This window comes from Meleagris gallopavo, chromosome 3, assembly GCF_000146605.3.
Source record: "Meleagris gallopavo isolate NT-WF06-2002-E0010 breed Aviagen turkey brand Nicholas breeding stock chromosome 3, Turkey_5.1, whole genome shotgun sequence".
In the NCBI taxonomy this organism is placed as follows: domain Eukaryota; kingdom Metazoa; phylum Chordata; class Aves; order Galliformes; family Phasianidae; genus Meleagris; species Meleagris gallopavo.
The window spans coordinates 14,232,001-14,258,034 of NC_015013.2; the positions used below are offsets into that span (position 1 = coordinate 14,232,001).

A 26,034-nucleotide genomic window follows, 5' to 3' on the forward strand; every position below is an offset into this window, starting at 1 on the left:
TTAGGCTCACGCGCAGCCCCGAGGCTCGCCTCACAGCCCCGATATTGAAAAAAGGCGTTCTCCTGAAGTAACGCCATTTGCTGCCTTTGGTGTGTGGAGCTCCGCAGCTGTAGGACGACGCTGGGTGCAAACCCGCTGGTGTGTTTGCATTCCTAATACGATGGGAACCGCTGTTGCGAGAGCTGTCATTTTTATATTCACAGAATCTTAGAATCAAGAAGGTTGGAAAATAAGTCTAAGTTCATCCTGCCCTACCATCCAGCCTTTCCCTGCCGTTCTAACAACCCGTGTCCCTCAGCACTACATCCACAGTTTCCTTGAACACCTCCAGGGACGGTGACTCCACCAGCTCCCTGGGCAGCCTGTGCCACTGCCTCACTGCTCTTTCTGGGAAGTTTTTTTCTTTTTACCTGAACCTCCACACGGGCACAACTTAAAGCTATTACCTCTCTATCATTGTTATTTGGAAGAAGATTCTAGCCTTCCCCCAATCTCCCCCCTTCCCTCCCCCCCCCCGCCCCACACACACGTAGCCATAACCTGCTTTCAGGTCACAGGGAGCAATAAGGTCTCTCCTGAGCCTCCTCCAGACTGAGCAATCCCAGTTCCCTCAGCCACTCCCCATAAGACTTGTGCTCCACACCCTTCACAGCTTTGTTGCCCTTCTCTGAAAGCGCTTCAGGGCCTCAACGCCTTCCTTGTAGCGAGGGGCCCAAAACTGAAGTCAAGGTGCGGCCTCACCAGTGCTGAATACAGAGCATATTGCTGCTGTTACAGTATCATGCAGCTTTCTGCATGATTTTGCAGGTAATTTTGCAGTATGGAAAAACAGAGAGTATTAAGAAAGTATGGCCCTTTGAGACAGTTGATCCTGAAACAGAACACTGGATTCACCCTAATTTCACCCATTTTGTTACCAGTTGTTGTGATCAGAGATGATGGAGAGCCTACAATTACACCATTAAGCATTAGTCAGTAATTGGGAAGTTGTGGTGCCTCTTGCTTCAGTCCCCACATGTTTAGAGAAAGACAGTATATTTGGAAACAGACTCAAGCCTATGGCTTGCAGAGCACCACAGTGAAGAATGAAATGTGTTTTAATTAGAATTATGCAAAACAGCATCCCTAAACTGTTTACAGAAAAGAAATATTAACAGTCAGTGCTAACCCCCCTTATCTGTCTGTCCAGAAGCTGATTGTGCTGCAGTGAAAGAGCCTATTTATTAACCAAGTAAATGTCATGCAGATTATAATAATCTTGCATGCATCATTCAGACTTGCCACAAAGCATCAGTCTACTCTTAAATGTTGCTCACAAACTAAACCATATCCCAGTTTCTCATATCTATGCTAGTCCATGGCATTTTATTTTAAAACAAAATAAACTTTAAGGTATGATATGTTAGGTTTCTACTTTCCTAATGGTTGTTCTGTCCTCTTCCAGTGACACAAATAGACTTGAACCTGAATCAGCAAAGCTCTTTCATTATTGTTACAGATCATTGTGAGCAGAAATGTAGCAGAGAGTGGGAAATTGTTATCATCCCAGATTGTTAGCAAATCTTTGTCAGTCCCAGGACAAGGAAGGTGAATAGTACACAAAAAAAAAGAGCTGCATAAACCCATTTTATCCTTCTTTATTTTATACTGTTCTCTGTTCTCTGGTTAGGGCCTGATGGGCTCACGAATCATTCCAAATCCTTGCAGTTATTAGTCAGAGCAGTTATCATAATACCCCAGGATATTATTTTCTCATATTGTCATTGTGAAGTAGTAATTCTAGAATTACAGTAATTCTAGTCACGTTGTTATGGTGGTTTTTTTTTCTTTTTTTTCCCCAAACAAAAAATAGCAGATATGTCAAACTGGAATCATTTAATGCCAAATGCCAAAACAAGGCTTGAGGTTTCTCCTTAATTTGAATGTAGTTTTTTTATCTGAATAAAGTATGCTGGATCAGAATTATATGGATGCTCAAAGTAAGATTTCTTATACTTGAACAAAATGTAATTCAAATGAAATGCAATAGTTCCAAACAGGTGACTCTACAGAGAGGCAAAAATGAATTTAATTTTGGTAGAAAGGGATAAAGGGAGTGAGAGAAAATCCACTGACTCATTCCTGAGTCCAAAAGTGGTCCAAAAAGTGGTGGGATAAACAGTATGCATGCAACGGTTATGGTTGAAAGTTCGCTCATCAAGTCTAGGAAATACTTGAGCATGTGCCTACATCCATCCCAATTTGTGATAGTTTCCAAGCTGATACTTTGTTTCATGAATAAACTTAAGAATTTGATTAACTCAGCCCTATTTTGTTTCCCTTTTTCTAATGGTTGAAATTGCGATACTTGAGGAAAACTGATTTGAAAGATAGGAGAAGAAAACCAGGAAAACCAATAGTGTGAGAAAGGAAGAAGAAAATGAAGAGCTTAAAAGTATTTCTAGAGCTCAAGGAGCTGGTAGCAAATACTGAGACAAAGTGGAATGAGAACTGAAACTTTGAGCATCCAGGGGAAATGAAAGTGAAACTCAGGGCTGTGGGTGGAAGAAGCAAGCAGAGGGGAAATGCATGAATACTGATGTGATAAGCTGATCTTGAGAGCTGTTAACCTGATTTTCTTAGTGATCTGTTAGAGGAGATGAGAGGAAGAACTGTGACATTGTATGATAGACAGCACAGTGTTGGGGGAAAACAAAGGCAAACCTCTCAAAGCAGCTAAGCTGGTCATGGTGTGATGCACACAGAGGGAATAATCTAACTAGAGCAGGAAATACAGATCTCCAGTAGAGACTTGAGCAGTTTTGCTCAGTCATTATTTGTCATTTACCTTATGATAGTTGGCATTTTTTTTGAGTATCTTACCTTTTGTGGAACAAGCGTTTGTTACATTTTAGCTGAGAGAACTGGAAGGAGAAAGCCTTGAGAACATGACAATTTGTAATTCACTGGAAACAAAGCCTGCCAAATCAATAAGTTACTACTTTTTTTTCTTATTGTAAAGATTTTGAATGTTTGAGCTCATCTGTTCTTTCCTGTGTCCTCTTTTTCAGCACGAGTTGAACAAGCTTATATTCCCCTGTATGTAACAAGCACACGTGGGATTTAATGTCTTGGCATAAGGCAGTCTGACTGTATATGGAAGGCTTAGGATATCTGCAGCACCTTTGAGGTTGGCTCTCTCAATCAAGAAACAAGTCGACAGAACAAATGGTGGCATTTACTTAGCCATATTCCCACGTACACAGTTTGTAGCCCAATTATGTTTTCAATAATAGAAGGATACATTTAAGTGCTCATTTTAATTATGGATCTTCTAAATCTGAGATTGTAACCTCCTCTCGAAATAAAACTGGTATTGGCAGGGCATTTTATTACATAAGGTTAGTCGTGTTGGATGGACCATTTCATGGTGTGTTATTATGAAAGCTAAAGCTATGCTTAACAATGTTTTTTGTTTTCTTTTCCTATATACATGTGAAATGAAGACAGGTGTTTCTACAACTTAATACTCAGTATGACCAGTGAAATGCAAATGATCCTTAGTCCTAATCATGTTTGCATCCCGTGCAGGGATAAACATATGGTTTTAAACACAGTTTCAATCACTCACACGTCATTTTCAATTTAAAGTTACTGAAAAATTAGTTCAGTGTAGGCAGAGGGTGTGTCCCCAGGATTAACATGATTATGAAAGACAATTTCTAAAGTCAAAGTTGGTTACTGATTTGCAAAGGTCACCTGTCCCAGGCCTCTGTGGCAAGCTGGCCAAGAAAGGTGCTGTTACGAAACACAGTCACAAATTTCAGTTCACCACTCAAGGAAAGCTGAACTGAGGCTGACACCCTTTTTTTACGTAACTATCAAAGGTGAATTATTACTATTTTAAACTGAATGCTGATCAGAAATGTATGAAAGATTGAAACAGTACAAAAAACTACAAGGATTTCAGCTTATGTGTAGATGGAGCAGGCTACATACCTGCATGGGGTTACAACCCATGGTACAAATAGCAGTCTGCACTGGTTTACTCTTCTCTGTGTAAAATAGTAAATGACAGCTAACAAGGGAATTTAGGGAGAGTGAAGAACACAGTAGCATTGAGATGTTTGTATCCTTTGGATTTTTTGGCCAGCAGTTTCCCCTACTGGAAATTCTCACTGTGGCTTTACTGCTACAGATCACAGACTGTGCTGATTTAGATCACGATGATTTCAAGCAAGTACAAACCGTGCTAGAGCTGGAATTTGCACAGACAACTACCTAATGTAGGTGAGAATTCATCCCGGGGAGAACAAATGCAACTCCCAAAAGCATTCAGCTTTGGGCTTTCACATTTTGCAGAGGACAGTGGTGAAATGCCAGTGACTGTGGAAAATTGCAGGAGAACCATTGCTGTAAGCTTTCACAATGCATGCGGATAATCTGCATACACTGTTCAGCCAACGCTGGGATTTTGCTGTCATGGGAAGTCCTATTTGAGACCGTTCAAGCACGTGCCTAAGTCAGCCCCTGTTCTAGTTAGCAACTAACTGTATCCTTAAGTGTAAAGCAGTGAAAATTAAACACCTACACGTAAGATAAAAGACCTAGGCCACCTTAAACATCTGATCATAACTAATTGAAATCTGTTTTCAAATGATGGCCTGCAGGAGGAATGTAGGTGCTGCTCAGACATGCCAGAGCCCAAGCACGAGGCCTGCTTAGTGTTAGTCATATACACGATAATTATGTGTGCATTTAGGACCCAGGAATCAAACTCCCCTGAGAGATTTACTGACTGGATTATTTCATCACTTCTAGACTTGTGCCAGCAGGAGAAGAGAAAACTCCTGGTTAGATCATAAGGAACTTCTGTGTGCACCGAACGTCCTTCAGAACAAAACTCTCATCAATATGAACTCAAAGGTTCTTGGAAAAGAAGCATTACGTCCTGACCTTTAAAATGTGCAGTCACGGTTAGAAAGACCAACTGATGCCAGCATGAGCTGCAGGAGAGTCATGAGTCACTTGTGAAATTTCTGTTGCAGAAGGAACACATTATCCCTTCCCTCTGCTGGTAGTGCCAGTCTCTTGCTGTCTTAGGAGTCCCATCTGCTGCTGCCCAAATTAGACACATAGCTCTCACCATCACTGTGCAAAAGAGTCGCTCTCGGTGCTCAGAACATGGCATTCTACACAGCCTGAGCTGTGGATACTGATCTTAGCTACAGCCAGGGAAACCCCTCTTCTGTCATGTGTGGCTTACATCCCATAGAAGGCCTCAAGAGAGGAACAGCTCCTGCAACTGCCAGAGCTGATTTCTCAACAATGGGACTTCGCTTGATTTAGCCAGCAAACCAGGCTGTACAACAAGAAGAGGGATCCAGGTTGGGAGTTGCCATCATAAGCCTATGGATGGCAAAAAAAAAAAAAAAAGTACCAGCTGCTCAGCTGCACATTTCACAGTATTACTTGAGGTGTGGGGTAGCCAGCTGCTACTGCTCACTTGACTCCAGCTCTGCACACTTTAACTGGCTTAGGGCACACAGTGTTGCTGTTGAAAAATTCTCAAGCTTCAGCTGACCTCGGTACACCATTGCTGTTTGAATCCACAGCTTTCATTAACCCGAAAATAATGCAAGAATGCTTGCCAGAGCAGATGTTACACACTGCCACTCAGTTAAAGTAGGTTGTGAAAATACATAAATCCAAAGAAAAAACCCTCACTTTCCCCATGCTGTCTCTTGCAATGTATGTGTTTATGTTGAGAAGTTCATAGTTCAAATTATCAGTCCTTGAGTGCTTTAATGTTTGCTCTTTGGGGACATCCAGTATTCAGTTCAGGTGTAAATCCATGCTACTAACTTTTCCATTTGGCAATCCTCTTGAAAATAGAACAAAGAATTGGAAATCTCTTGACAAGTAGATGTTTCATGCTGGAGAGGTTTTTCATTTTCTAATTCCAAAGAATGAGTAGGTTGCACTGAAATAATGACACTTGTGTAAGCTTTTTAAGTCTGATATATATTTACTAGGGACTTTAAAGCACATAAGTGGGATGGCTTACAATCTGGGATATTTGAGGAAAAGCATCACAAAAATCATTCTGGTAAAAAAAAAAGAAAAAAAAGAAATTAAAAAAATAGAGTTGATGCCTCCTAAGGGAAAAGAAATCTAAATAAATTTCTGGTCCTACTGAAACAAATAGCCTCACTTCAGAGATCTTTGAAGGGCCAGAGCATCAAATTTGGCATTTAGTACCAAAATCAAGAAAGTTGAGCAAACCTGAAGTGGGAAACCATTGTACAAAAAATGATGAGTGCATCATCAGTACTGTCCTCAGCTCAGACAGTATTCAGCCTTAGCCCCTAGTGCCACAAACTTCCACTCTTCCTCTTCTGGTTGAGTGGTTTGGTTTTTTGGTAATGTTGTCCAATTTTGAGGCCAGCTGTGTTTCTTTTTTTATGAAGAAGAGTGGTTCCTGCATGAAGGATACAAGGCATCATCCGTACATAGATAGACACAGTTCCAGTACAGCAAAGGTGCTCCAACATAGAATTATAGAATCACTCATCACAGAATATCCCACGTTGGACTCAATGTTTCTTGTGGGTCTCTTTCCTCTCCTGGCTCCACACAGCACCAATCAAAATTCCAACCCTATGTTTGAGAGCACTGTCCAAAATATTCCTTGAACTAAGGCACCTGGGGCCATGCCCACCGCCCTCTGGTGAAGGACTTTTTCCTGTTATCCAACCTGACCCTCCCCTGAAGCAGATCCATGCCGTTCCCTCAGGTCCTGTTGCTGTCACCAGAGTGCAGGGATCTGTGCTGCCCCTCCGCTCCCCTTGTGGGGAGCTGCAGGCTGTCATGAGGCCTTTCCTCAGCCTTGTCTTTTTTGAGCTGAATAAATCGAGGCACTTCAACTGTTCCAGGGCAGAGCAGAGTTTGAGCATATGCATACCTCAAACTTACTTGCATATAAAAGTGATGATGCTTGTACTTGCTTAGCAGAAAGAGACATTTCAAGTGGTTGAAGCCCAAAGCCTCACTCATTTCCTTTATCCTCAGTTACAGACTATCCTTAATAATTGAAGACAAGTGAAGGGCCATAAAATTACGCCATTTTACCCTGCCTCTATTTCATCCCTACCTCAAGGGATGTTTTTAACAGGGTATAATTATCATCCACAATCATCTACCAACTCTTGAAAATAATAGGCTAGTCATCCTTGCTTTCTCTAGAATGTATTGAATGAGCAATCAGTATTTCAAAGAGGAACACTATTTTTTTGTTTTGTTTTGTTTTGTTTTCCTCACAGTGTGGAAAGTCTTACAAGCTCTGAAAAAGCTAGAAAGCCTGGCTAAAGGATTGCTCAAAGGCTTTAACAACTAATGGTTTTAAATTTTTTTTCTGTCGAAAGTACTCTTAGCATCTTCCTCTCAATTAAGCTAATCCCAGGTTTACTGACTTCATCCCTTTTTCTCCCCTTTATTTCACTTGATACATAACTACTATTACTCCTTAAATATTTACCATTACTTACCAATGAAATGCCTTTTGATGGCCTTTGAAAGGCATTCCTTTAATATATCTTCTCTTAGCCCAGATGATGTTTTCTTGCTGTGACTTGTGCCAGATATCTTGGTATCCTCAAGTTTCAGCCTCAGTGTCACTTAAGTGCAATCCTGAAGTGGGCTAGAGAACAGATGTGCCACTTGACTGTAAGAGGCCCATTTTGGTACTGAGACCCCAGACCTGTGCCTGAAGAAGGCTGATACCCCAGGGTGCAATTAAATGCACACCTACACGTAGCAGTGACCAGTTTTTGCAATTCTCAGGGGCCTCCATTGCCTCCTGTCACTATAGCTGTGTTTGTATTGCTGCAATGTTGGTCAAATAAGGTTGCCCAGTACCCCTTCCCCAGAGGTGCTAAGATTTGCCTGCTGCAAGGGAAGAAATCATCTGTAGAAGCCAGGCTGCTGAAAGGGCAACATGGATGAGGCCTGCACTGCTTCCAAGGTGGGCAGTGATGCTGCTTCCAGAGCTGGCTGGCTCAGGGCTGGTGTAGACTAGTGCATTTGCCTGAGGTCTCCATTCAATATCTTCCTTTCCTTCCACCCTACACCTGAACCATCTGTTTCGGAGGCAAGCTCACCCATCTGTGATTGATCCTTCCTCTGTATTTGTGCAGTGACCAAGGCATTGATCAGGGCCTCTAGAAAGTAATAACATACAAAATGAAATAGTAATTAAGAAATTCTGTCTTAGTCAGGGACACATTTTACTTTTATGTCTTTAATATGCCTGATGTACTTTGAGATGCTAAATGAATAACGAACCGTAATACTTTGAGTTTGCCTAGGGATGATAAAAAAGTGCTAGAAAAATTAAATTGGAAAATGTTGTGAACATGCAGTCCACAGTGCAGCTTTCTTATCTGACTTGACAACGAGTTTTATCACTTCCTAGAGAAAAGGTGGAAAAATCAATTAAACCACATGAATTACACTGCTGAAATCTTTTTGTGGAATCCCTAAAAAGGTACTCCAGTTCCTTGGGAAGGGATGTTCTGTACCAGGATTTTAGCTCCTTTTACGATTTATTTTTTTAACAATGCTGGTCTGCATTGGAAGCTAGTTGCAAGATAGTTTTGCCCAATTCTTTTTTTCTCTTCCTTTCCCATTTTTAAGGTTCTCCAGGGATCATTGTTCTTCAGCTCTGAACATTCTGTTTAAATGCTTCAAAAACAAAAAAAATATCCTAAACCCTTTGAAATGTGAATCTCTAGCTTGGACATATAGCTTAAATCCAGCATCTTATGAATTCCAAGGGGTTCCCAGCTCCATAAATACCTTTGACCATCACACTTTGGCTAATTTTAAATTCATGCTGTCCGAAGAGCTCATGTTTTTTAAGCACTTAAAGAGCATAGCAATGAACAAGAGAGAAAAGCCAAGGGAATGTGACAAATACGTGAATTTCAAACTGCAAGTGCCACAAACGTGAACATGTCTTTTCCTTTTAAAGCTCATGATCATAAAAGTAAATCTGCTGAAGCTGATTTGAGACATACAGCCTAACAAGAGGTTTCCTCTCACCAGAGCTCTGAAAATACTTTGCCTTCTTTTGCCATCTGCCAAGTGCTTTTCAGTCACTGTTTACTTAATCTTAACCCTCTCCTGGGGGACCATTAAGAAATCACTGAGTTCTTTTCCAAGGTGAAGAAATTGAAATAAACATAGTTAAGCCTCATCATTTAAGAATTTATCCCCAGCAGATGTAATCTCTTCAGCAATTCCATCTTCAGGAGTGAGGGCTGAAGGAAGCAACTGATGAGGACAAGAAACAGGAGGTTCCAAAGCAAGCAAGCAGAGACAAAAGAAGAAGAATGTGATAATCATACCCCCCAATGGGAACAGTTGCTTAGAAGCTCTGTAAGATGCTTGAAAAGTAAGGTGAAATCCACAGGTACAGTGATGCAGCAGGAGGTGAAGTTGTTGCCTCCAAGCAGCAGACCTTCTCTGCTGGAACCAAGGGGCAAACCACACAGCTTGTACCAGCCCTACGCTTCACTCAGCCCATTCTCAGGGAGTTCTGTACTCCTAACCCACATTGCTTGACCCTGTCAAGAGCCAGTATGAAGATCCCTTTTACAGACCTGTACCCATATAAAAAGGAGTTTAAAATGGAAGCAAAATAATTGGACCAGTCAGAACTTCCAACAAAATGTATCTGCACTGAAAAAATGTTGTTTTGCCAAAGCTCAGGTGATATGTAGTTATACATTAGTTGTGATGAAATCCTTGATGATGTCTGAAAACTGGCATTATCTTCCTACTGTCAATCAGGTGTAAGTACAAATAAACGGTCAGAATTTTTCAGTCTTGCAGTAGAGGCTTCAACACAGTTCTGTTGCATAAAAATGGCATGAGCTGCTCCAACCCTTTTTTGGCATGTCCTGCCTTTTCTCTCCATCAGCTCTGGTGCTTTTCTAATCCTACTGCATTTCAGTTCAGGCAGTGAACTGAGCAAAAAGTTACTGGATTTTTCTTTAACTGTGTAATTATAGTTTTGCATCCATTACTTTTCTATTTTACTCTTTAAACTGTCTCATCACTGCACAAACTTTATGTTGAGGCAAAGCAAGTGTTTGGCTAGGACTGGAACTACACTTGTTCCTGCTCTCATTTACACCAGCTTAAACTGTAATGGACATGAATCCTAAATGTTTTCTAATTTCCAGGCTTGGGCCAGTGTTATCCACTTTAGAGCTATTACTCACTATACCTTAGGGATCTCTTCAAGGTCAAAACTTGCTCTTTGCAGAGACCACCAAGCAGACATCACAGACATAATATTAATTAGATACTACATTTGAGTTTACTTAATCTGGCAATTTATTTGGTGCAGACCTCATCTCCTATTACACATACTTTGAACTACTCAGTCTCTATTTTCAACGTTCTTTGCTTAAATCCAAGCAAATCCAGTGTCTTTCCTGAATCCCAGCCCACCCATTATACAGAAGTATCAAAAAACTTTAAATATTTTCATTTGTGCTCCCTTTTCAAAGAAACAGAGCAATATAGATGTGTACCAGACTTGTATGTGCTAACACTCAAAGAAGCTGTCCTGCTCTACTTAAACAGCTGCAGAGGCAGTTTCTTGGCTTCGATTAGTAAAGCATGTGTAGCCATCCTCAGAGGTGCCCACACCCTCCTGATTGGCATCATACCATCAACCTGCATCCTTTTCTGAACCACCCCATCCACTTGCTGACAGCTAGGGATGCAGCACAGCAGCAATACGGTGGGACTCAAAAGCAGATGGTGGGACAGTGAAGCGCTCTCTGATGCCCAGGAGACATGTCCCACACACCAGGGATAAAAGTGAACAGATGGAGTGGTTGCAAAAAGGTCATGTCAGTGAAGGTCCACTGCTTGGAAAGGTCATGTAGGGTTAGCCAGACTGTCCTTCGTACTAGAGTACCTCTGACAAGAAAAAAATAAGAGTTGTGGTCATGAGTGACTCCATTCTGAGGGAAACGAGGTAAGAGACATTACTGAAAAACTCACTATCATGGTATGGCCCTCTGATTATTATCCATTATCTGGAGAGGTCCCAGTCAATTGGAAGCCAGTAAATGTTGTCCCACTTTTCAAGAATGCCAAGAAGAAAATCTCCAGCAATTACATGCCTTTTGGTCTCACTAGAAAATTTTAAGATTATTCTGGATGTTACTGGAAAACACCTGAAAACAGTGAAGTCATTGGTCACAGCCAATGTGTTCACAAGGGGAAAGTCCTGTTTAATGAACTTAATCTCCTTTTATGACAGTGCTACCCACTTAATCGACCAAGGGAAGCCCATTAGTATAATCTTTTTGGATTTCAGCAAAGCTTTTATACTGTTTGTCACAGTATCCTTCTGGAAAAATTGTCCAGCATACAATTAGACAAAAACAGAATGCGATGGGTAAACAATTGGCTGACAGGTCAGGCTCAGAGGGCTATAGTAAGTGAGCTTCCATCAGGCTGGTGGCCAGCCACTGGCAGGGCTCCATTTCAGAGCCAGTTCTCTTTGATTTTTTGCTGAAATGACCTGGACACAGGCCTCCAACATATAGTCTGTGGACAGCACTAAACTGGGAGGACTGTTAGCTCCCTCAGGAGTGAAGAAGCCTTGTTGAGAGATCCTGTCAAATTAGAGAGCTGGGCAAACAGCTCTGTAACTCTCAGAGCTCAAAGAGTGTTTGGACAACACTCTCAGACATAGAGTTTGATTTTTGTCCCGTGGGGAGGCAGGACTTGGAGTTGATGATCCATGTGGGTCCCTTCAACTTGGGATATTCTATGAATGCAGTGAACAAAGATGGATAAGGAGAGGCAGTGGAATTAAAGTGATGAGATGTTCTCCTTCTTGCCATAGCAATAAACAGTCTGGCAGAAGCATAAAGAAGCCATACATGATGTGTCATAGACAGGCTAACTCCACGCCTGGTAACAACAGCAACACAAGTGTGTCAGTACAGGCTGAGGATTGGGACTGGCGGGTGCTGACCCTGCCCCAGTGCAACCTGCAGGGCCTGGTGTTGGGGTGGGCACCAGGTCTGTGAAGGAGCATGGTAGGTCTTTCATAGCACAGCCTTTTTAGTAGTAACTAAGGACTTCTGCAAAGCAGAGGTTTATCAGGATAAATAAATAAATGAAAATCAAGAGGCAGACAGACCTCTGTTACCTCTCACTCTTATCACTGGGACAGCTGAGTACTACATATGTTTTCTTCAAGATACCTTTCAAGGTGTCTTAATATTATTCTATCAGACAACCAAGGCCACATATTCCTGCAGCAGAAGATCCTCTCCCTTGCAGGAGCCTATGAGGTTTTGCTTATAAATGTGGCACACGTCACTGTTGTAATTCTTCCCCTGCATAATGACTTATCTGTCTATTGGAGGCAGCTGTAGGACAGGCTCCCGTTCAGACACAGCGTGTTACAGAAACAGGCTATGTCTTCCCACACTGATCATATTTTTTCTCACCTTGTTGTTGCTCTAAAAAAATTATAGCTCTGCACCCATCTACACCATTCCTATTGCAGCACACATTTATATACAAAAAGCACAGGAAGAACTGCTGAATGAAAGACATCTGTGTTTGAAACCTGTACTGAAATCTTACTCTATCCATACAAAGGGTTGCTAATGAAGAGATTTCAGCTACTCTTACTCACCTTAAGTGTTTAATTGCAGAAAGCCTTTGAGATCTCAGGCAAGGATGCAGGTTCCATTATACTCAGCACAAACAGAACAAAAGAACGGCGGATGTGCAGTGCGGGTGTAAGGCCGGGCACAGCGGTCAGTCAATGGGGAAATGCACAGAGGCAATGAAGAGATATTCATCAGTGCGAGATGTCCTGATCTCAGCGTCCAGGAGGCTTAGCCCTTGTCATTTCTTTTTATCAGCGCCATAACAACGCGGGGTGCTTTGAGGTGACCAATGAGAGACGATAAGAAAGCAGCCTCACGCGTGCCTTCTTCAGTAAGAAAAGTAGCATTGGATAAAACGTGATGTTGTTCATTTCATTGGCTTTTCCAGAAAGTGGAGACAGCAGCATTTATAGGGCTGCCAGCTTGAGGGGCTGATCATTTTGGTGGGGTCAGGGATGGTGTGGCTGAGCATGAGCACAGGAGATGGCAGAGGAGGGAAGCAGCAGTTCCGAAACAAGATCAGGGAAGACAGAGTTTGTCAGTCTGTCATTAAAAACACACCTCTTTACTCTCTTTTCCTTTGAAATATTAAGCCTCCTTGGGAAAATACAGTTTATTTGGCAGTTTTAGTCCTATCCAAGTCCTGTGATGAAATTAAGAACTGGACCCCGTGCTTCCTGTTAAAGCAGAACATCCCTTTGGAAGATACGCTCCTGTTTCAGTGCCTGTATTTAGCAAGGCAAACCCATAGGTCGTGAGGGGCAGCAGATGCAAGACTTCTGCTATGCTCTCCACTGATTTACCAGGACTGCAAACAAGATACTGACCTGTCAGTAAAATACATTTCAATTTAATTTTCTTCGAGGCAGAAAAACAAAAGGAATGCCCCCCTCCCCAGAAAAGAAAAGATTTTTTGTGCCTCAATGTCTGCCTGTTCGTTTTCAAAATCTGCTTTTATTTATCCTCTGGTCTGCGTTGATCTCTAGTGATAAACATGCCAGCTGAGAGAATTTAGTTCTAACAGGCAATCCTTCCCTCTGCCAAGTGATCAGGTTTCTTCTGTGAATGGCAGTCAGGAGTCTTCAGTTGAGTTGAAATATATCTCAATTCAAAGGATTATAAACAAATGAAGTACAGCTTTGCTCTCAATGATTCTATTTCATTTTTAAAATGATCCTCAGAATTTGCTTTCAGTCAGGTTTGTGGATAACACGTTTTGTTTTCTGAAACACGATGCAAGTTTCTCACCACACCTTCACGTACCACAAACCCTCTTCCTCTTCCCTCAGCCTGCCTGGGCCTTCCCGCTTCACCCTCCCTGGACAAGCAACTCCTGCTCTCCCTCCTCTCACTTTCCATTGCTGTTTCCAGACCCAAGTTCTCAGCCATCAGCCTGCTTGCAAAGTCACTTCCACGTGCTCATCCATACAGGTCCCCAGCATGTAACAGAATGTCCCAAAGCACCCACAAGACCTTTATCCTGCAACAGACATCAGCTGGAGCCTGCAGGCTGCTGGATTGCTGCTCAAAAACCCCACACCTGATGGGTATGAGGTGAAAATGAACTTCTCATGGCCTTCAAAAAATAAAAAAAGGAAAGATAAGACCAGCCCATCTCCTCCTTGCTGCTGGTGAATCCTTTTTTCTGCATCCTCTGTTTTGTTTTCCTCCTAGCCTCTGTCTGTGTATATGTATCTGCATGTAGCCATCCCCATGCCCATCCAATGAAACAACCCATGGGCAGTGGCTGAAACGGCTCAGTGCTGCACACCACAGTGTGCCATATTTGCAGTACGGCACTTTTCATTTTGATGCTGGGAACAGGGAGCCCACATATGAGAGCTCCAGTATTTGCATACCGATACTTGTGAACTTTCACACAGGGACCTCTGAATTTCCCACCTGACTGAGATCTATGAAGTGTGTGTGCATGCATAAAAGCAACTCTTGCCATGACTGTATTTCTATGTGGGGTTTCCCCAATTTCTCTGCTGTCTGTCTGCTGTAATGCAACCTCCTAACCCAGTTAAAACAGTTAGTAGTAGCGGCTCCAGTAACCCAGCATATAAAGCAATAAGCAACATAAGCACTGATTTTGCCACACAAAGTCAGGAACTATTTGGGAATCATTAGCTAGCAAAGACCCAGTCCTTATTGAGGAGTTGGTAGTTTGGGCCATGCAGGGGATGAGGACTCTTGCAGCTCTATTACAATTATTATCTAGTAGCTAATATAATTAGTGGCTTAAATAAAATAAATTTCAAACAGTAACAGTGAATAAATGCATCTGTATATAAGGTTCAATGCCTTATGTAAAAAAATATCTTTTAAAGGGCATAACATTTTACTAAGCTTCCTGCCATTGCAGAAATTCAATTTTAATGTATTGATGAAAACCCAGCAAGAAAAGCTATACAATTATTATGAACACGTTCCTGAGAAACTCCTGTGGCACCACCAATTGTTTCAGTTTTAGAAGGGAAATGTGTTCAGTTCATAACTTGGCTGTCTGCTTCTGACTGCTTAACAACACAACATAAATGTCACTTGATCAGGGCTAACGGGGCTTTTGTATGCAAATTCCCTCGGTTCAAGTAAGAAAGTGAGAGTGCACCCAGGCAGCAGCACTCGAGCAGTACAAGGGTGAGTTGAAGCCCAAAGGCTTGATGCCAGCAGAGCTGGGCATAGCAGGGTTCCCTGGCCCCTGGATAGTGAAGATTTGAGCAGGGCATCTTGACCCCAGCTCATGTGGGAGGGCGGCTGCTCCCCATCGTTCTCCTGAGGAAGAGGATGTGGTAGCAGACTGACACTGTTTAGCTTGGCTGTCCTTGCCTCCCACCGCAGCCACTCTCTGAGCCGCCTTCTTTCCCTGGCTGCATCCAGTCGTTCCCACAGTAAGCCTGATCTGGGCATGAGATGCTTGTGTTCAGCTATTGCTTTGGCTGTAGCAGAAGTTTTCCTGAGGAGTTCAAGTCTGTACTTCAAACCCTTTACAGCTTTGGCCAGACAGGAGCAGGTTTCCCTGGCAAGGCTGGAGGTGGCTGTCTAGCATCCAGTCCTCCCCCTTGCCGAGTGGTGGAGAGGCAGAAGGTGGAAGAGCTCTTCACAAAAACCCACAAGAATCCCATAGTGGAAAGCATTCAGCAGCTGGATTCAAGCCAGTTACCCTGAATATGAAAACAGTCACCTAGTTTCATACCCCCTTTTGTGTCTGTAGAGCCCTGTGGCACAGGTGGGCTGGCATTGGCCCTGCTCCACACAGCGAAGTAGACAGAGATATCCAAAAGCACACAGCAGATCAGTAAATCACACTTAAAACAAGTACATACATAAATCCATAGAATAAAAGAAAAGCACATTTGTCTGTAACAATGTTTTCCTAGGATCACTGTGTGAGCTGTGACTCCAGCTGATGATTTCAGGTCTGTGAGCAGACAGTGGATTCACAGCAAGTCCTCATTTCCTGCAGAACCGCATCATGGAGAGATGCTTGGACAGAAGGTAGCAGATCAGATACCAACTACCTGGCCTGAAATGGGCTTCCTCTATTTCTTATTTCATGGTGATTTAAGACTTTGGAGTTTCATAACAATTGGCTCATATCTTGTTTTATGTAAGTCACCACATCTCATGTGAGAGATGCAGAATACTTGTTAATGGTCTGTCTTACCCTTCCTTAAAGGAAGAAAGGAGGAGGGAAAAGTATTTTGCTCCATTAAAAAATGAAATGCACAGCCTCTTAAAATAACATTTTATAAAACATTAAACAATTGGTAGATTTCCACTCTTGCTCCAAGTCCCACACAAACAGTGCCTGTACGCACATACGAACCTGTGAGATGATGCAGCAACAAAACCGACACAAATTATCATCAGCATCTGAACTATCTGGGGAAATATATGCCAGGATCACTCCTAAAGCAAGCAGCCCTGGCTGCTCTGCTCTTTTCGTTACCAGAAAGGAGTTTGATGGCAGAAAAGTGAGCTATGGTTTTATTTTGTCGCACAGATCCCCCCCCAGCACTGTTTTGTGTAGCTGTCCTCATTAAGTTATATGCAGAAATATCATATCACTTGGCTTAACTGCATCTTCCTGCAGTAGAAATATGCCTATAGGACAGAAGCCATAACTTCATTAGCTCAGCCAGCAGAGGGAACTGCTAATCAGCATTAATTGCTCACACAGGTCTTAAGTACATCCTATCCAGTCCAGTAAACACCCAAGAAGTGATCATTCTTCTCACATTTTGCTGTGCACCAGGCCATGCCAGTGCCTGAACACCCTCCACAGTGCCCCTGCTGCCCTCCTCTCCCCTCACCTTCACCTCACAGCTTGAGGCATGATGTGCTCTGGAGCCAGCTCTGCACAATGACATTTTTGTGTCTCTGATTGCTTGATAACTCAGCCAAGCTGAAATCCTGGCTGAAACATGCCAAGTCCTTTTCCTCATCCCTCCTGTACTGCTCCTTGCCCTAGCACGTTTGGTGACCCAGCAGTTCTTACTCAGCTAAAATTCCACAGAGCCAGAAGCAGATTTGACACATGTGTCAGAGGACATGGCTTAGTGATGGGACTCTGTAGATGGCTGGACTCAAGCATCATACAGGTCTTTCCCAACCTGGATGGTTCTATAATAACTGTGTGCAGCTGGGCTGCCTGCTGGTGCCACAAAGGCCCAGGTTGTTCTGCAATCCCCCCCAGCTCCCACAAGCAGATCCCACTCACAAGGCACAAAACATCCTTGGCTCCCAAGGTGCTGGTGGCCAACAACCACCAAAGCTCTGTGGCAACCAGTAGCAGGCCAAGGCCTGGTTCACGTGCAGCTCCATCCCACCTCTGGCCAATGCACTTTACAGAATCACTGAATATCCCAAGCTGGAAAGGTCCCACAAGGGTCACTGAATCCAGCTCCCAGTTCCACACAGGATTTGGACTTTGGGTGGTCCTGTGTCTAAACACAACTTGAGCTCTGGCACTCGGGGCTGTGCCCACTGCCCTCTGGTGCAGACCCTGTCCCTAACCCCAGCTGCCCTCCCCTGACACAGCTCCATGCCGTTCCCTCGGGCCCTGTCGCTGTCACACAGAGCAGAGCTCAGCGCTGCCCCTCCACTCCCTGTGAAGAGCTGCAGCCGCCATCAGGCCTCCCCTCAGCTCCTCTGCTCAGGACTGAACAACCCAGGGACCTCAGCGACTCCTCATATTTAACATCTTTCAGCAGCACTGAAGGCTTCGCAGTGACTATTGCTGCTAATGCTGCATTCATAGCAAAGGATCTGGATTCATAGCAAAGCCCCAGCTCCATGGCAGCTCAGTGCCACTCCATTCTCTACATGCAGAGCAAAGAAAAGGTGTTGGTGGGTGGGTATCCAGCCTGCTGCATGCAAATAAAGCCAGCAGGGAGCTCAGTTTGGAAGAATATAATGAATTAACCTGGAACTGGGCCAGGATTCAAGTAACACTAATTAGGGGTTTAAAATTAATGTAACGCTAAGCACCTGCTTCCCTCAGTGGTGAGAAAGGTTCCCTGAAAAGGTGTTGTGCCTGATTTGTGCTTTGTCAGCCTTGGGAGGGAGGGTGCTTTTAACATCTGAATTAATTGCTCAGAGCTCTCCCTGGTCCCTCGCATGGAGTCAGAGCCTTTGTAGGAGGGAGGGAGGTGCAGGAGAGCAGCTGCAGCAAGATGCTCCTGCTGGATGCTGGAATACGGCAGCACCTAAGGTGCTGTAGATCCACTGTAATTTTCTTCATAAAGCAGCAATGCGTAGCTTAGGAGTTTTCCACTCTTCCTTTTCCTCTGCAGCTTATTTAAACAAAATGTGCCTTAGCTGCTTCTTTTCCAGCTTGGATTTTTTTTTTTTTCCTGCAAAAATTGATAAGGCTGGCCACGTGCTCCAAAAATCCCTTCACAGCTCTCTTAAGACCTCTTCCTTGGTGGGAACCAGCCCTGGGCAGGTTAGTTCTGGGCAGCCAGTTACAGCACTTGTCATTCTTGCACTTGTTGATGCTATTTCGTCTACAACATCTGGTTGCCTTAGATACATGAGGTAACTACGGCAACTAGATACAGGGAGAGGAATGAAGAACACATCAACACTGCTGAATTTGGCAGGCTTTAAAATAACTTCGCTGTGGGGCAGGGCAGGAGGTCCAGCAGCATGAGGCGGCCTCTCCACTGGCCTGAGAGCATCACCAATACTAGGGATGCTCTAAGAGAGATGCCCAGCAAAGGAAGGAGTTGGGAGCTGCATGTTTCCTCCCTGGTTTTCCAAGTGAATGGGGGAGGTGGAAGGGTTGAAGTGAGCAAGATTACTGTGAACCTGAATACTCTCACATCCCAAATACCGCTGCTTTAATGGTGCCTTGGTGATGACGTAATGCTGCAAAGCAGATCACAAAAGGATGCACAGTTGTCATTCATTGATTATTTTGATGCTTTCTGGAATAATTAGTTAATACGTGAGAAGATGAGCAGCTCTCGGGCTGTGTGTGGTGGGCTGTAGTCATGCAGGCAGTTGCTAAAGTGCACTGAAACACCCCCGTGGCCTCTCTGCTCCAGACAGCAGGGAGGAGTGGGTGTTCTCAGAGCTGAGAGCGAACCACCCGAGATTGCCAGAAAGACGTGTTTCTACCCAAAGTGTCTGTCTGACTCTTGATTTTTTTTGGTTCCAGAAAAAGCTTTCTTAATAAATCCATGTGAAAATTTGGATTCATGTGCTGCATGAATATCCATCACCAAGATTATTCCTGCACAAAAATTTTCTCTATGTGGTTAGGACAAATCCTTTGTTTCTTCCTTGACTCAATATTACAGACACTGGGAAACAGAAGGAAGCCAGCACTATGGTCTGATGCATGTCATTACAAATACCTGTCGAGTTGGGTTGGAATGCTCAGACAGTTCACCAGCACCAGTCCTACAAATGGAAGTCATCCCTCATTAACCCTGGCAACACCGCCTGCAGCCACAAAGGGCGCTGCTTTATTATGTTGCTTGCATATGAAATCTGAGTGTCTAAAACAGAGGGTCCCCCCTTCTCACCTCAGCACACTGTCTGAGTGAAGTCTGCACGGATTTTTCTTTTCCATAGGACATCTTCCTCATTACACAGACTGGTTGGTAACGAACATAAAGCCGTGCTTCTCCTGGTAAAGTGCCCTCTTGGAATTCTTTGCTATTATCTTTGGAGACATGAACTAGTTAGATGAACAGAAATTAAATTTCGTGTCAGTAAATGTAGAGTAATCCAGGCTGGAGGCATAATGAGAGCATTTCAAGCACCTTAAAGGCTCTAAATTAACTGTCTCAGTTTCATAAAGTGACCCAGGTGGCACTGCAGAGCTCAACAGGCAATCAAAACCATTGACAAGACATTAGGAAGTTTAAAGAGTGGGCTGAAAGATAGAAAAAGAACAGTTTCTAAGACATTTCAAAAGACCAAGCATTAGGCAGACCCAGGCAGGAATAATACTGTATATTCACTGCTTGACAGATTTCACAAAAGGTATCATCACAAGGGCTTGGGGAAGTTCTTAAACACAACAAATTTTGAAGGTTTAAATATGAAACCTTCCCAACCAAAGAGAGATTTGAAGGAGTGAGACTGCATACCCTGCAAAGCAGAAAAGTAGCAGAGGTCCTGAAGATGAGAGTGGGCAATGAGAAATGATGTGGAGAAGAGAGATCCAGGGTTTCTCATTTTCCTTCTTTGCCGAACAAGGGAATATTCAGCGAATTGGTAGATGGGAAGTGCACACAGATAAAAGGAAATACTTTCTCATAAACCATGAGTATAAATCCCTGGAGGTGGTTGAGAAAGAGGTTACCTGGCCATCCTTTCCTGCAGCACAGTCCCAGATGCTGGCTCCTTGGTCACCCCAGATCACAGTCTGGCTCCTTACCTTGAAGCCAGGATTAAACTGGCCACGTAGCAAGGTACATGAGGTCTGGCAGCTCTGCACTGCTTAGCTGTGAGGTTGAAAGCCACCGGCAGTGGTGTAGTAACAAATATGTGATGATTAAGAGCTATAGCTCTGGCTCAATGAATGTAGGTCAGAGCTGCAAAACCTTAATCTAGAAAGGAAGTATGAATATCAAAAACAATCAGATTCATGCAGGATTGCAAGTTGTGTGGGTAGCCTGCACCCTCAGATCTCACCAAAATTAACTGGCAGAGGATGTATCTGTTCTCAAGCAGATGTGAATGGACTAAGCAGCACGACCTTCTGCATACACAGTGACCTTGTCAGATACTTTGTGAAGATTACAAATGTCTTCCATTCATCTCACAGCACATGGCCTGGACCTTTCAATAGTGATGCAGCAAACAGACTTCTGCTTTACGAGGCCTCTATGAGAGCATTTTTCCTGACACATGTCAAACCTCAAATGTGATTCCGTCACATAACTAGCACAGCTGGGTGCAGAACATCTAATGATTTCAAAGCTGCTTGGGCAGCTTGCACAACCTGGGAACCCTGAGCTATATGCAAAGTCTTTGGTCCTGTGTCAGCCTTAATATAGGATAAGCTGCTCTAATCAGACACCCACTCAGGGAGGAAAAAAGAGCCTTTGAGTCTTGCTCTTTGCAGACGTGTATCTTTCTCGCTGTTAAGCTGAAAAGTGACATTGATTATCTTCTCTGTGTGGTACCATCATTACTTCATTTATATATATTGAGGTCTATAGCAAAAACTTTTGTGAAAAGAGCCATAAATTTCAGGCAAGACTTGAAAATTGGCATGGGAAAAGGAAGAAAAAGGCCCATGTCTTAGGGAGAAATTGACATGATAGTTCCCTACTGGGATGAAGGCTTATGAGCTCTCTCAAGGAACAAGTTGAAGTAACAGTTACAGTAACGGCCTCAAGTTGCTCCAGGAGGGATTCAGGTTGGATATTAGGAAAAATTTCTTCTCACTCTTTAGAAAGAGTGGTGAGGGTTGGAACAGGCTGGAACAGGTGATAGAGTCACCACCCCTACAGGTATTCAAGAAACATGTAACTATGGCACTGAGAGACGTGGTTGGTAGGCATGGTAGGGATGGGTCAATGGTTGGACTAGATGGTCCTAGTGGTCTTTTCTAACCTGAATGATTCTGTGATTAAGTAAGGTTTTCCATTAAGTAGGTTTTCCTCTTCGTGGTGCTCTGCATAGCGATTTGAACACTGTTCTCACCTTTGGTCATTCCCTCATATCTAGGACATTAAGCCCTGTTTTCGTCTACTGAGGCAAAAGCATAGCCTTGGTTTGTGTGATGAGACCTGGGCTTTATAGGAATGGATTATTTAGACAGGTTTGAACTCAGGGAAGGCAACTGATTTACTTATTTTTAACCTAGAAGGTGGCACAGTCAGAACTGTAAATACTCCCCCAAACCTCTTTTTATACAAAGAGATCTCCAGTGGTTCCTGCAGACTGAACAAAACAGCCCGTGTATCAGAGTGGGAGTGTGGTGATTGCTCAGATGGCTCCCATGCAAACGTGCTCCATTCTAGAAGCTTGTAAACACTGCAAGGTGTGATAAGTTCAGTTAGCAATTTAGATGATGCTGGTTCATTTAGAGGTGGTTTGCTCTATGTAAAAGAAGATGAAGGGATAATCTGCTCTGAAACCAAGCACTGTGTGACCTCAGCTTTGCTCAGCTATTTTAAAATCTATCCTAAGCAAAACCAAGTTGTGTTTTTGGTGTTTGCCATCAGGTTTGAATCTGAACACAGTGTTCTACCAGTTCCTGATGCGTAGGTAGCTGCTCATGCAAGGAAAGTCCATAAGGGTATCAATTACTCGGCTTCCAATCATTGCTTTAAAAAAATACATTGTTACAGTAGCTATATTACATCTACATTCTATTTTTTAATCTCAGTAAGTAGTCTTTGCTCACAAATCAACCATCTTAGATCAACGCTTTTTTTAGACTTTGAAGTGGAAAAAATGTACATAAGTACACTCCATCTCTGATACTATAAATGTCATCATTCAGATTCTGCAGAAGTTATGATAGGTATTTCATAAGTTGAATTGTTTTTGTTGTGTTGAGCGAGAATTGCTTTCTCCCTCACTTCAGGGACGGATGCACAGGTTGGACTCAGTGAGTATTTCAGTATTTCCATACTGTAATTTTCCACGCAGTGTATTTCAGGGTTCCTTTTTCTCTTTTAAGACTTTTCCCCCCCCCCCCAGAATTTCTACTCTCAAAGGCAGCTCAGAAATGAGAAGACTTCGAGGAAAGGATTTCAAAAGGAGGCAGCTCTCGCCCCAGCAGAACAAGAGCCAGATAAGAACGCTTTAATACCAGCACAAAACAGTCTTTGACTTCAAAGGTTTAATTTCTAGCTGGCACAAGACGGATAAAACCAATCATTTCCTCCTCGGATTTTGTTTTCTCCTAATTGAATGTCTGCTCTTGCAAACTGTGCTGGTGAATGGCACTCAGTGCTGGCTGCAGCCCAGCTCGCCGAGCTTCTGCGTGTATCCGTCTGATAAAGCACATAACTGTGTGCACTGTGTGCACGCAGCCCAAGGTCCCGCTGACTTTGACAGCCAATGAGAACTCTTTTGGAGACCATCAGCATCTGTGAAGGTGGTGAGACATTGGAACAGGTTGCCCAGAGAGGTTGCAGCTGCCCCCTCCCTGGAGGCATTTAAGGCCAGGCTGGATGGGCTTCCAGCAACCCGGTCAGGAGGGAGGTGACCCTGCCTATAGCAGGGGGTTGGGACCAGGCGATCCCTGCCAACCCAAACCATTCCTGTGCAGGAGCTGCCCCACGGCTCCACCTAGCGGCACCGGTGCCGCCGGGAGAGGGGACAGGATGCGTACGACGCTGAAATTGCAGAGCTGGAGATTTTGTTTCCTCCTACCAGCACGTCTTTGCTCTGGCACGCAGCTCACGAGCAGTCCCACACGGTGCTGCCGCTGCTCAGGGCAGCAAGCACCCACCTCGACGCGTTCCATGCACACAGCCCGCGGGGAGCACGCACTGCACGGGGACTTCGGTGCTTCCACGTTGATCACGTTGCTCAAATATGAGAGTGAGTCACTCACCGCACTGACAGCCACGACCTTTGTATCTACACCAAAAACAGGAATGGTGAGCTTCGGAGAGGGAAAGAAAACCAGAAGCCAAGCACAGCTTTGCTTTTTGAAACACAGTCGGCTGCAGGTTAAGGAAGTTGGGTGTGGAGGGGGGGGGTTGTTTGCCGTGCCCACCATCAGCAGCACCGCAGTCCCTGCAGCAGCCGTGTTCTGGTCGCAGTGAGGCAGAGCAGAGCTGTGTGCGTCCGTCTGGTAGAAGGCTCACCTGAGAGTTTCATCCGGTAACACCTTTAGCTTACAGCTGTCCTGCCGTCCTGCAGCAGAAAAGGGCTGTGAGAGGGCAAAATGGTGGCACCACGGCGGTGCTCGCTGTCAGTGTAACATCTCAGCAAAACATGAGGATCCAAGAGCTCTCAGATCTTCAAAGCTTCTAAAATGAGTCAGCGGGAAAGTATTCCTGAGGCTGTTTCTCTCATGTTCAGTCTCACCCTAAAGAATAAGAATATTAAGCTGATTTCTAATATTTTTCCTCAATATTTACTACATAGCGGATAAAAGCATAATGCAATGGACTCAGGTGAGACCTGATACAAAAGACAGGTCTGGAAAGGAAAGGAAACGCTTAGAATGAGGCAGCACCTACATGTGGCAGGCTGATCTGGCTCACACAACCCGAGCACTGAAGAGGATTTATTTCCATGCATCTCTCTATGCTACCCATGCAACATCCTTTCAGACAAAAGGAACAACTCCTCGCAGTGACCGTTTGGCTAAATGAAGACGATGAGCTGGATGAGCTTCTGACATGCAGTGAAGCGCTGCCCGCTGTCGGCTCTGCAAGGTGAGGATTAAAAGAGCAGGGCTGCACTGCAGGATGCCTTTAGCAGCAGCCTGCTGAGGAGATGATTAGAGCCACTCGCATCCATCCCAGTCTGCAGTGCTCTCAGAGGGCGTTCTCAGGAGGGAGTTTGGCTGCACACCAGCGGGCAGCTGCATTTTTAAGTGGACGCCCCTGGTAAAGGACCACTTTCCACGTTAACAGAGGGAGCTCTGCCATCTGTTGTCTGGCTCATTTATCACCAACTAAGCTTGCAAAAAACCCAGCGAGGAAGTGAAATGATGCAATAAGCAAATGTCCTTAGGGAAACAGTGCTATGTATTCCCCACATGGAGCAGGAACTTCTGTACTTCAGGACAGTAAAAGAGAGAAATAAATGCTAGAAAGAATCAAAAGCAGAGAAAGTAGAGGAAACAAGCTGCTTCATAAAGACTAAGTAATTAGGAACTTTAATGTCTAGACCGCATGCTGAAAAACACCTCCTAAATCCTCATTTAAGGAGCTTCAAACAACTGAGACTTCACTGAAATGGCCTGCCATTAAAATCTGGTGCAGATCAATAGGAAAAGCCTATTAGGGCCGTGGTTACTGCATCTGAAACGACTGTGCTGCCTTGTGATTTTGTCTCTTCTGCAGCTGCCTATGGCCAATTTCACTTTGTTTTTCTGACACTGATTTTTTTGAGAGGCACAGATGGAAACCTGAGCCACCGGCTGGCCACTGAGCTCCTTCCCCGAAGGGGAGCAGCTCTATGTGGGCTGGTGATGTATTTGGTGTAAAGCACTGGGGGTGGCAAAGCCAAAACGGTGCTGCCACCTGCCCTGACTCCCTGAAAGGCAAAATGTGCACAGAAACCAGCATGGTTGAAGAGTGAGCTGCTGGGAGAGCTCAGTTGCAGAAAGGAGCGTGAGAGGTATGGAAGAGGGAACAGGCTCTCAAAGGAAACAAGAAAAGTATTGTCGAGGCATGCAGAAATAGAGACTGAAGCCCAGCCAAAGCCTAGACCTCCAAGAGGTGTCAAGAGTAGCAAGGAAGTACTGACTTACTGTATACATACTGTCATACAGGTCAAGGAAAAGGCAGGCCCGCTGCTGAACAGGCAGTCAGGTTAATTACAGATGACAAAATGTGAAGGTTTTCCTTCAGGCCTTCCTTGCCTTCATCTCCATGAGCACAGTCAGCCTCGCAGGCCTCTCTTGAAGCAATGAGAAAGCAAATGGTGAACTCTTATAGTGGAAGAGGGCTGGGTTAGCTGACGTAGGTATTAGCTTCTCTCAGTTTTCTTCTTAGAAGTAACTTTTATGAGAATCTGCTCCATAATTTTTACAGGGACTCAAGTGAGGCTGACTCATCTGTAATTTCCCAAATCTTTCTTTGCACTTGTTGTTGATGGGTGTAATATATGCCCTTTTCCAGTCATCTGGGACTTCCCCTGCTACAAATGTTGAAGCATGGCTTTGCAGTCACATTGT

General features: G+C 44.0%; 1 long non-coding RNA gene across 1 annotated transcript; it reads left to right on the plus strand.

The window, feature by feature from the left end:
• Positions 1-512: 512 nt before the first annotated feature.
• On the plus strand, positions 513-3,384 carry LOC116216430. Its single transcript, XR_004159152.1, has 2 exons — positions 513-807; positions 3,051-3,384. It is a non-coding gene; the product is annotated as an uncharacterized LOC116216430 (long non-coding RNA).
• The last annotated feature ends 22,650 nt before the right edge of the window (positions 3,385-26,034 follow it).